Raw genomic sequence first — 10,735 nt, forward strand, 5'->3', positions numbered from 1 at the left:
ATTGTTTAAGTCAATCCTTAAGCTGCCTGATTGATGGTTTTATTGTACTTGTGGCTGCCAATACCGGGTGTAGCAGCTCACCGATGCAGGTGCCTCTCAGTCTACCGCAAGGGAAGCCAGAATGCATCCATTAAAATAGACAACTAAGCAACCTCTGCGCAAAGGGGGGGGGGGGGGGAATCTTTCCAAGCACATCCTTAACCATCAAAGGAGCAGCTCTAGTTTCAGCCAGCAGAGACCGTAACACCTCACCCCGCGATCCTTTTACAACACACTGTGTCACTGGCTATTGTTCATAACTCTTCCCGCAAATCATTTCAACATTCAGAGCCTGACTATTTCTTAAGGAAATTATTTCAGAAGGGAAAAAAAAAAATAAATCGCTTACTCATGAACCTGGTATCACTGTAACAATGAGGCAAAACAGTTAAAGACACAGTTACATTGCACAATCCTAAATGCATCATTTATTGTACTAGATTTCAGAAAAAGAACATTCTGAAACACTAAAATAAATCAGAGCATAAATGTGACTTGTTGTCAGCTCATACAATATGGGTTAAATGCTACCATATGGTGAGTGCACACACGTTACGCTTTTGAAAACAAAGAACATGGCTAATTTCTTCCCCAAATCTATTTTTAAATAAATAAATGTGATTATTTTAAAACAAGGCTACAATGGTGACTAAAACACCTCAATTTCCACCAGTCTCTATCTCTTTACTGAGAACTAATGCCACTTCACTGCTCACCATCTTTTTAAAAAAGACAAGGAAAAATTACTATTAAGTCAGCTTTATCCCTGCAATAAGCCAATATGAGCATTTCCATGCAGTGTAAAAATAGTGACAAGTCAACTCACCGTTCTTCCTTTATTTTACCTGCTGGAAAAAGCACAGCACGCATCTGTGTGTATATGTGTGTGTGCGTGCAATACGATAAAACTCACTGACACATGATCCGATTTTCAGCAAGCACTCCCAACAGGACCTGCCCGATAGACTCTGGTTTTCCCTGCACTCCCCCAGTCATGTACTGAAACATACAGTTTCGGTACACTCCCAACCAAAAAGAACAAAAAAACGCACCCCACCCCCGCCAAAAAAAAGGGACCAAAGCAAACATGTATGAAATACACGCAGGGTAGCTGGAGCGGATGCTGTTGGTTTGAAAATTGTCTGTCTAGGCTCTGTGCTGAGTATTTGTTTTTATCATTATACTATAAATGAAACATGTCAGGAGTCTAAAAATAGCTACAAATTGTAATTACATATGCTTTGTAGTTTCTGTTGTACTTTGAAAAGAAGATTAAAAGCTAGATCATTTTAGAAACTGGCCTTAAAGATTTGGGGAGCCACAAAATTATTCTACTTTGCAATTTGGAGTACGCTGCTGGAAAACATTTCCTTTGGGACGTAAGCATGAAGGCCCCAACACAGAGAAGCAAGCTCCCAACGCCATACAGCAAGATGGCAAGAAAGGGAGAAGAGCAGACAAAGAAAAAAGTAATTTCTTAGAGATACTAAGAGCGCCCTGATTACGGATGTAATACTATAAGCTTTAATTAGGAGCTAAGTGCTGTGTGCTAAATTCATCCACACACAGAGCCCTGTAAATTCAGCCACTCTACTAAAGTTACCGTGGGTTTACGACGACTGTACAACAGCAACGCCTGGCCTTTGGCTTCTGTAACAGCCCGTAATGAAATGTGGATTTTGTTGAATGAGCGTTAAGCTACGCAATATCCTGCTGATACAAATTAAATTCCTTTCCATAAGCATTCACTTTAATGAAAGGTTAGCAAAAATAGGTTTTAAGCAGTCACCAGAACGTAAATGGTTTTGAATCCAGAGTAAAAACCCTCTGTTCCTCCACGACATAAGACTTACAACAGTAGACCAGCATCTTCATTAACATGTGACTCCGTCACCGTGTAAACAGCCACCGTCCCAGCGTCCCTGCAACAGGCACGATTCGCTGTGTTAGCTCACAACTCGGGAGCGGTAAACAGATGAATTATCTTACAGCAGCCATGTACTACTGCTATGGAATACCTGCTAGAACTTATTAGGCAATAAATAGTTTGGCAGGAACTTAAGAGATGCAAGTGTTGTCCATCCGCACACTAATTTAACCTCAGAACATATGCTTAATGCCCCGAGTCCGTTTGCATAAGTGCTGTTGCTGTAATACAGTTTCAGGAACGCAAGGAGAAACTGCTAGCATGAAGTGTGTAACAACGCTGATGGGCCTCTACAGATAACCAAGATGTAAACAACATCAAAAAAAAAAAAAAAAAGAATAACTGACATTGAGTAATCATCGCATCAAAAAAACAGAGCTCCTTGGCGTCAAATAGCAAAGCAGGTTCAGCAGATCAAGAGACTGAACATTTGCTGACTAACAGTTAGGTAATGAAAGTAAACATTTGCAATGAAGTCGTCATCCTAATGAAAGCCATGGCAATGTTAACCACCTGGACCATAATCCACTAGCATGTTTTAATGGGGGCTCACTAACATAATATTTACTAGAATCGCTCCTGCTGGAAAAGGAAAGGAAGTCTCATTTACTTTTAACACAGCAGTGACGATCAAGAAATACTGCTATTTGTGAAGTCTTTGTAACTCCCAAGTACTGTACAGATGATGCCCAGAGAGTTACTGTCCAGTTACAGTGGGTAACTGAAAAACAGAATTCTGCCTTCAGTGACTGAGTCAGAACAGCTTTATTCTAGCACTGAAGTGTATAAACACTTGCAGCACGTAAGATGTTTGCTTTGAAAAAGCAATGTTGCTCCAAGGTTCAAATATTTATATTGCAGATATCTAATCAAATCAACATGACTTTTTTTCTCTGTTTTTTTGCCATGCAGTGATTAATTATCTGGCTTAAGTTTATGGCTGCAGAAAAAAAAAAAATAATTAAAAAACCACTGTAGTAAGTTTTAGATGATTAACTGCCGATATTGTTAAGGATTTCAGACTCACATACAGAAACTGTAATTCCACCCAGAGACAGCCTCCTGCAACTCCCAGCAGTAGTCAATGGGAGGGGCAAGCATGCTTATTAGGGGACAGCGCTGGGCTTGCAAGCAACAAGTCAATTTATAGGACGGTCGTGCACACTCTCACTCAATTGAGGAACGTCACACAGCTATGAAAACCAGCAGTTGTCCATTTCCCCTTTTTGCGCAGAAATCTAATGCCCATTCAGGCTTAAAAAATATGTATCTACACATACATACTTGTGTCTCAATAACTTAAACAGGCACCTTTGACTTGTAAAATTTGCAAGCTCGGACAAGTTGATTCCTGTGAAATGCAATCACTTTGTATTTCAGCTTACTATTTTGATGACTTTAAGAATACAGTCAAACCCAGCTTTCCAGTTTAAGTACACATACACAGACTTCCGTCACGTGTCTCACAAAAGCGTATGCATAGGCTCATTTTGCATACTGTATGTAATCCCGAAGAACTCCTGGAAGTACTTGGCATGAATTTAAGACTTCACAGAAATGAGGTCTTTCAAAGTTGACAGGTTTTGGATCATACTAAATATAGATCCCCCTCATTAGGTGGGATCTCAGTGTAAAACTTGCCAGTTAAGATCACAGCTAACTACACATAACTCTGGTGAAGTCACCTGCACGCAAAGACCTTTAAAAGAAAATCAGAATAAACAGGTTGCCCAAACTTTGCAAGAGTTGGCGACTACATCGTTCATCCGATGAGGCTCTTCCAGGCTGCCCCCTCTGGTACACACGCACCCACAGCAAAGTGCATTTTAAAGGGTGCTCATTTTTCAGTCAACTGAAGCCCACGTCCCTGCTTCCGAAGTAGATCTGTGAAGTGTTAAGACATAAACATCTTTGTTTGCTAAAATGAGAAATGGCTGAACCTACGGGCAGTTGAACAGGCAGAGATTCAGAACGATGGCATAATCGTTTTCACCCCTTCAATGAGCGCTTCTGTACTGATAATTGCTATTATTAAATCTTGGTGACAGCACGATACTATGACCAACTATAAAAACATATGATGAACCTAATTTTTAAAGCAAAGACATTAGTCACTGTCACAGGAAAACTTTAATCTACGAAAGCTGAATGTCACTGCTGCTGTTCCATGCCAGCCAGCTATGCTGTTACCGAGGTCACTTGCAAATAACAACCAGTAGCTTTCACCTTAGTGATGTAAACTGTTTTCTTTTCTATGATGCAGAGTAGTCGTCGTTCACATTCACGGAGGGACGGTATGCAGCTCTCGATGCATATTGTTTCAGTCCAGTAACAGCAATTTAGAAGGTCGCGCTGAGCTTAGCTGGGAGCCGTGCTAACAAATACCACTCCTCTCTCTGTATCTGTCAGATCACTCCTTAGGACAGTGCTATTCTCACCGAATAATTTTGGTGAGAATTTCTCTTTTATTCTTTTGTAAGCATTATCTTTGCGTATTAAACTAACAGTTTAGAGGGGGGTTATAATGCCCTATTGTTCACACAGACCACACAGTACTTATCACTAACCAGACATCACCTCAACATCACTCAGTTTTACAGGAACTAAACGCTTGAAAACAAATCCCAGGCAACAACCATCAGATACCTGAAAAACATTTTACACCAGGAGCTAGTGAAGGTGCGCACCATGCCAGTAACACAAATCACTTTATTGTACAGAGCTCATTCAAGACAGCTACAGCACCTACTCTTGTGAAACTAAAGATGTCTCCTAGAATAAGTGCATGATAACACTAATTACACCACAGGTGCTCCTACACAATTTCAGATTCCTGTTTTACCAGGGGAAAAAGCTCCCAAAACCACCACGGCCCACCCCTCCTCACCACCCAGTGGGACAAGACGGGGTGCGCAGAGTAGTGCACGACCACGCCGGCCAGCCGTGGGTCTGCTGTGACAGAGCTGAAGGACACGCTGGCGGGAAACAAAGCAGCAGCACTCACTGAGAGACAACTCATCCCAGCCAGCCACCGCAGACAAAACTACAGGAGCAAAACTCCCAAAACACTCCCTGCTTCAATGAAACCTCTGCTCCCATCACCGCCACCCCTCCCTGGCACTGCTCTCCCCCTCCAAACACCCAACACCTCTTGCAATACAGTTATTTTTGGCCTGCTAGTAGCAGCCAGCCTAGGGGGAAAGAGTGGGGGCCCTCACTGGAGGAGCAGGCGTGCCACTGCACCCAGTGCCCACCAGCACCCACACCCACCCGTGGGGCACAGCCCCAGCGTTACACACACGCAGGAGTACACACACGCAGCAGCCCCCCACCCCTGCACGCACGCACACACACACCTGCACCCACGCGATTCCCATCCTGGTGTGCCCCCCCATACCCAGCAGGACCTCCAGACACACACATCTGGCCCACATGCAGGCGATGCAACTGGCCCTGCATGCGTGCACGTGTGCACGCACACCTGTCCCACTTGCAACAACTCCCCCCCCAGCCCCACGCGCACCTGCCCTGCATGCAATAGCTTGCCCCCCAGCATGTACATGCACACACCCCCCTCGGCCCCTGCCACACCCCCCCCTGCGGGGTTGAGGGGGAGATAAAGGGGGAGCAGCTGCAGGTCAGCTGCAACCTCAGGGTCAGCATCCTTCTGCTTGGTCCCCTCCAGGACACACGGGGCCTTAAGGCACTGCGGGAAAGCAATGGTCAAAAACAGAGACACGCACACCCTGCGAAACAAAACTCTTAGCTATCAACCCACCTGCATGCCATGCACGGGGAGGGGGGTATAAAGCAAATCTGACAGAAGAGCTTGAAAAAGAGACAGACACCCCAATCAACCCATTTTATGCCATTCAGTGTCTGCTTAAAATTATGGGTTTGTTTTTTTTTTTTTGGGGGGGGGGTTGGGGGGGGAAGCCAACCAAATACACGGTTGCCAAGTCGAGTTAATGAAAAACCCTTTGGCTGTTAACTCATTTAGTGCAGCAAGCATGAAATAAAGTCCATGGCACGGGGCCAAAGCACAGTGGCCCTTTGCCGGGCAGGCTTCTGGGACCTCTCCCCGACCGGCCGGGAGCCAGCCGAGAGCAGGGCGGCCAGCCCACAATTTCGAAGAGCTGCGATCTTCCTCTAGAAATCAGTGAATCCTCCTCCAAAAAAAATTAAAAAATAAAATTATCGATGGCACCACCAGCCCAAGGAGACTTTTCATAAGGGCACTTTTGCATCCACTTCCAAAAAAAAAAAAAAACCCACACCAAAAAAGAGTCCAACCCCACCGCTGAGACGGGAGCTGCGAGGGGATGTAAACAAACAACGAGGCAAGGCGGAGGACGCGCACAGCGCCGGGGCAGGGTGAAGGCAGCATCCCGGCCCGGCGGCTCCTCGTCCCACCTCGCCGCGCCCCGACACCCCGGGGCCGAGCGGAGCGGAGCGGGGCCGGGCGGGGGCGGGGGGCGGGCCCGCGCGCTGGGGCCGCCCCGGCGGGGCGGGGACCGACAACGGGCGGGGGCTCCGCGGCCCGGCCGGCCGGCCCCGGCCCCCTTGCCCGCCCCCCCCCCCCGGCAGTACCCCCCGCGCCCCTCCCCGCCGAGGAAACTTCTCCTCTCGCAGGGAGAGTTCGGGGAGCCACCGCCGTCGGCCTGGGTGCGGGGGGGGGGGGGGGGAGGAGGAGGAGGAGGAAGAAGAAGAGGCGAGAGAGTTGCGCCTCTCCCCAAAAAAGGGACTTTGACCTCGCACCGCTCTCCAGCGGACTCAGAATTACATGTTTTTGTCACAGGTCGGATCCTAACGCACGTCGGCACAGCGTCTTAATTTATGAACTCATCAGCCTAATTTCATTATTTAATCATGCGCCCAGCAATCGTGTTTCCTTAAGAAAGGACTGACCTATTTTTGGCTGGAGATAAACGATCATGTTAACAGATGTTAATCTTGTAATCTGTTTTTCCTGTAAGCACTTCGCATACCCACGTTTCAGACATTAAAAAAAAAAAAAAAAATCTTTCCCAAACGACTTGACGTCACGATTCACTTCTTATTAAAAAAAAAAAAAATCTCGCAATGCTTTCAAAGACATTAAATCTTTTTCACTTTATAAATGCTGATTTGTTCTGCCTCAACTCCCACAGGCTTTTATTTGCATTTCAAATTCCACAGGTTACACCAGTCGCCTTTTCAGAAAATGTAAACCAACAATAAGGCAGCAAATGGGGGGGGGGGGGAGGGGAACCCTGCATCTGGATTAAATAAAGACCAGAATTAATGTTTAGAAAGTAGTCCGAGCAAAATTATATTTGCACGCCCAGTGCCCGAGCGCCTCCGTATCTGTAGGGGTAATGTAAAGGATAAGCTGTGGGCACACACAATGCGCATTCCCCAGAAGATCCTTGTCTGCTGCTGGGAGCTTATTAACGCTCCTAATAAATGGTGCTGACTCCAAACCGACACTTTTCGGCTTAAAACACAGGGTTTGTCTCCAGCAGTTAATTGCAGAGGTTAGCTGGTTTGAGGGGAAAAACAACGGCCGGCTGTCATGCTCCACACGCCTCCCCACACGTACTGCCTATTTTAACACCCCACCTTGTTCCCTCAGAGCGAAGTTTACCCATCCAAACTTTCCTCAACTTGCCGAAGTATTTAATTCGCATTAGGATCGCGACTAGGCGCTATGCTAATTATCACCGAAGATAGTAGCGGGGGGAGGGAGGGAGGGACGAGGAGGAGGAAAGCTTTTAAAGCACAAAATGTCTGGAACTGCATTATTTCTATTCTTCTTTTCTCTCTCTCTCCTTCCCCTCGATCCCCCCCCCCCTTTTTTTTTTTAACATATACATTAAACTCCCTGCCTCTCTCCCCACCCCACCCGCATCAAACGGGCTATTTTCCTCTTCTGGAAATAATCGCTACGGAGACATTGTCCTTCTCGCTGTCTATATGTGAATAATTGGTTTCTCTACCCGCCCACCCCCAACTTCCTTTGATAAACTGTGTACTTCTGTAACGGGGATCACGCAGTATCGACCCGCAACGGAGCGGAGAGTAGCTAAAAAACAAGGGGGGGGGGGGGGGGGGGGGGGAGACGGGGACACACACAGCCACACATCGGGCATTTCACGCACACGCTGAATCAATACTATCGGGGGGGGGGGGGGGAACCCCACTTAATAATTTAAGTGGCTACTCGGGGCTCGAAGACCCATCACCCACCTTCATTAGCCGAAGCGTTTTACTTTAAAGTGAGGCAATTTGTTCTTTGTTTCTTAATGGATTAATATCGTAGTCCGCCCCCCCACCCCACCCCTGACGGAGCGTACAAAGCCAAAAGGCTCCCAGAGCCCGCAAGCCCCCCCTCCAGCACACCACTGCAGTAAAACCGACCACCTCCTCCTCGCCAAACAGCGCAAAGTTACCATTTTGGAGCCGCTCCGATGACCGGGGGGACAGTCCCCGTTCCCGGGAAGGGGCGGGGGGGGGGAAGAGCGGGGGGGGGGGGGGGGCGCGAAGTTGGTTTTGGTTTTTTTTTTTTTCCCCCAGGGGCGCAGCCCGAGGACCCCCCGCCCCCCGGGCCAGCCCCCCTCCCCGCCGTCCCTCACCTCCTCCGCTGCCGGCGGCAACGTTTGGGGAAGGGCGCGCCGAGCCACCCGCCGCCCTGAAGGTGAAACCACGCGCCGCATGCGAGCGGCAGCGAGCTGCACATGATCCGCCGAGCGGCTCCACTGGCGCGGGCGGGGGCGGCCCGCCGGCCCCCGCCGCGCCCCGCGCCCGCGCGCCGCCCCCGCCCGCCGCGCCCGCGCGCCGCGCCCGCGCCCGCGCCCGCCGCGCCTCAGCCTCGCCTCGCCCCGCCCGCCCCGGCGCTGCGCGTCCCCCGGCGGCCGCAATGGTGCGGCCGGTGCGGAGCCCCCGCGGCGGCGACTATTGTCTCCGCCGTGCAAAGTTGGGGCGCGGGGTGCCGCCGTACCGGAGCTCCGCCGCCGACCGGGCGCGGTGGGAGTCGGGGTGGGGGGGGGTGGGGGGGCAGCCGGGCGCGCCGCCCCTCAGCCGGGCGTCGCGTTCTGCGGGCGAGGAGACGCGCTTCTGCCCGCCGCCTCCCCGGTTCCCACGTACCTCCGCTGCGAAAGGTGCGGGCTGGAGTTGGCCCAGATGCATTTCTATTAGAAACTTTTTATTTTTTTTTTTTTTTCCTTTGGGGAGGGGGCGAATTCCACTGGTAAAATATTTATGGATCTATTGAAATGCGCAGAAACAACAACATTAAAGTCCTCAATCAAGATCAAAGAGGAATACTGTTCAACAGCCACGCTGGGGAAGTTGAAAGACCTCCGAACAAATCAATCTGCCATATGGCTTTTTTCTAAAAAAAAAAAACAAAAAAAAACACACACCACCAAAAATCCACCACCACTCCTATGTCTGAAAAGTTCAATTCTTGTTTTCCTGCGTGTTTGCGAAGCTCAGTTTAATCACCCCAAATATGTGTGCTATAGGCGAGGGGAGTATGTTTAGTCTATGGCTGGAAAGCCCAATTTAATCTGCTAAAGCTTGGTACTAGACATCAAGGGTGTGGAGGCTTCTTTTTTTTTTTTTTTTCCTCTTTCTTTGTCTCGTAATGTGCGATGACGTAGAATTGACACGGAGGACTTTTGACGGAGGGTCGGTGTTATCTCGACGCCCCGGAGCTCCCTGGCCCGGCGCGGTCGTTCCCCCCCCCCCCCCCGCCCCGTTTCTCCGCCGGTTACCCCGGCTCCGCGCCCCCCGCCGGGGCTGCCCCCCCGGCCCCGGCCCTCCTGCCCGGCCGCACCGGCCCCGCGCCCGCCTCCCTCCAGCCCCGTCTTGCACTTGGGACGCAAATCGCTCCAGCACCGCTGGCAAAGAGAAGAAAACAAAATTGGGGCGGGGAAAGGCGGGGGGGGGTGGTGGTGGAAGCTTTAAATCCTGCCCTTTCCAGCGCTTATTACCAGAACCTCTCGGAATAAAGGAAAGGGGCGGGGGTGGGGGGCAGCGAGCGAGAGGGAAAGTTGGTAATGAAGGATACACGAATCATAAAATGTAAGCTATGTGTGATTAATGATCTGCACTAATTTGAATAGCAGGCGTGTTAAAGGTCATTGACAATTGTTGCTGCTTTCAGCATGAATGCCCGAGTGGGATGTATTTGGGACAATCAAATTTAATTCTAATTCACAGGAAAAAAAAAAAAAATCGGACGTGTGTAGCAGCTGGTCAAAATATAGAGAGGATGCACTTTAAAAAAAAAAAAAAAGCACTTTGCCTGTCCTTCAAAGGCAGCTTCGTTACATTAAGGTAGCGTTTTTGAATGCCTCAATAGTAAATAACGTATCTGGAATGTCTGGATTTTGTTCTTTATGCATCAGCATCTTTCCTGCACGCTTTTTCAATCGCAGGCCAAATAGTGTTCCCAGTTACTCCAGACTTGCAGTGTTTTGTGGGAATTCCGAGTTCACTGATGCCGGATTTACCTGCGAGTGGACCGGAGCAGACGTCACCTCTCTAAGCTTGAGGAATTCACCCCGGGCACACGCTTATAACACAAGAGTGTAGATTCTCTACTCACAGTTTATATAGTAGTTTAGCATTTCTTTACACAAAGAGTAAGAAATCCATTATAAATCAGCATTCCTGGGCAGTATTTAGAACTACAGTATTAAGCTAATAATTTCCATATGGTGAAAATTGACAAGTCAGAGCAATGAAAGGTGCATGAGACTTCCCAACTCCTCTACGTAAAAA

The 10,735-nt window shown here is 48.7% G+C and overlaps 1 protein-coding gene across 2 annotated transcripts in view; it reads right to left on the reverse strand.

Moving 5' to 3' along the window:
• The window catches only part of ZNF516 (zinc finger protein 516), a 103,177-nt gene extending 94,419 nt beyond the window's left edge, over window positions 1-8,758 (reverse strand). For both annotated transcript variants that reach the window (XM_075744559.1, XM_075744558.1), the window contains exon 1: window positions 8,581-8,758. The gene's annotated coding sequence lies outside the window, so the exon portion shown is untranslated. The remainder of the gene's footprint in view (window positions 1-8,580) is intronic.
• Between the last annotated feature and the right edge of the window lie 1,977 nt (window positions 8,759-10,735).

Source organism: Balearica regulorum, chromosome 2, assembly GCF_011004875.1.
Source record: "Balearica regulorum gibbericeps isolate bBalReg1 chromosome 2, bBalReg1.pri, whole genome shotgun sequence".
NCBI lineage: Eukaryota > Metazoa > Chordata > Aves > Gruiformes > Gruidae > Balearica > Balearica regulorum.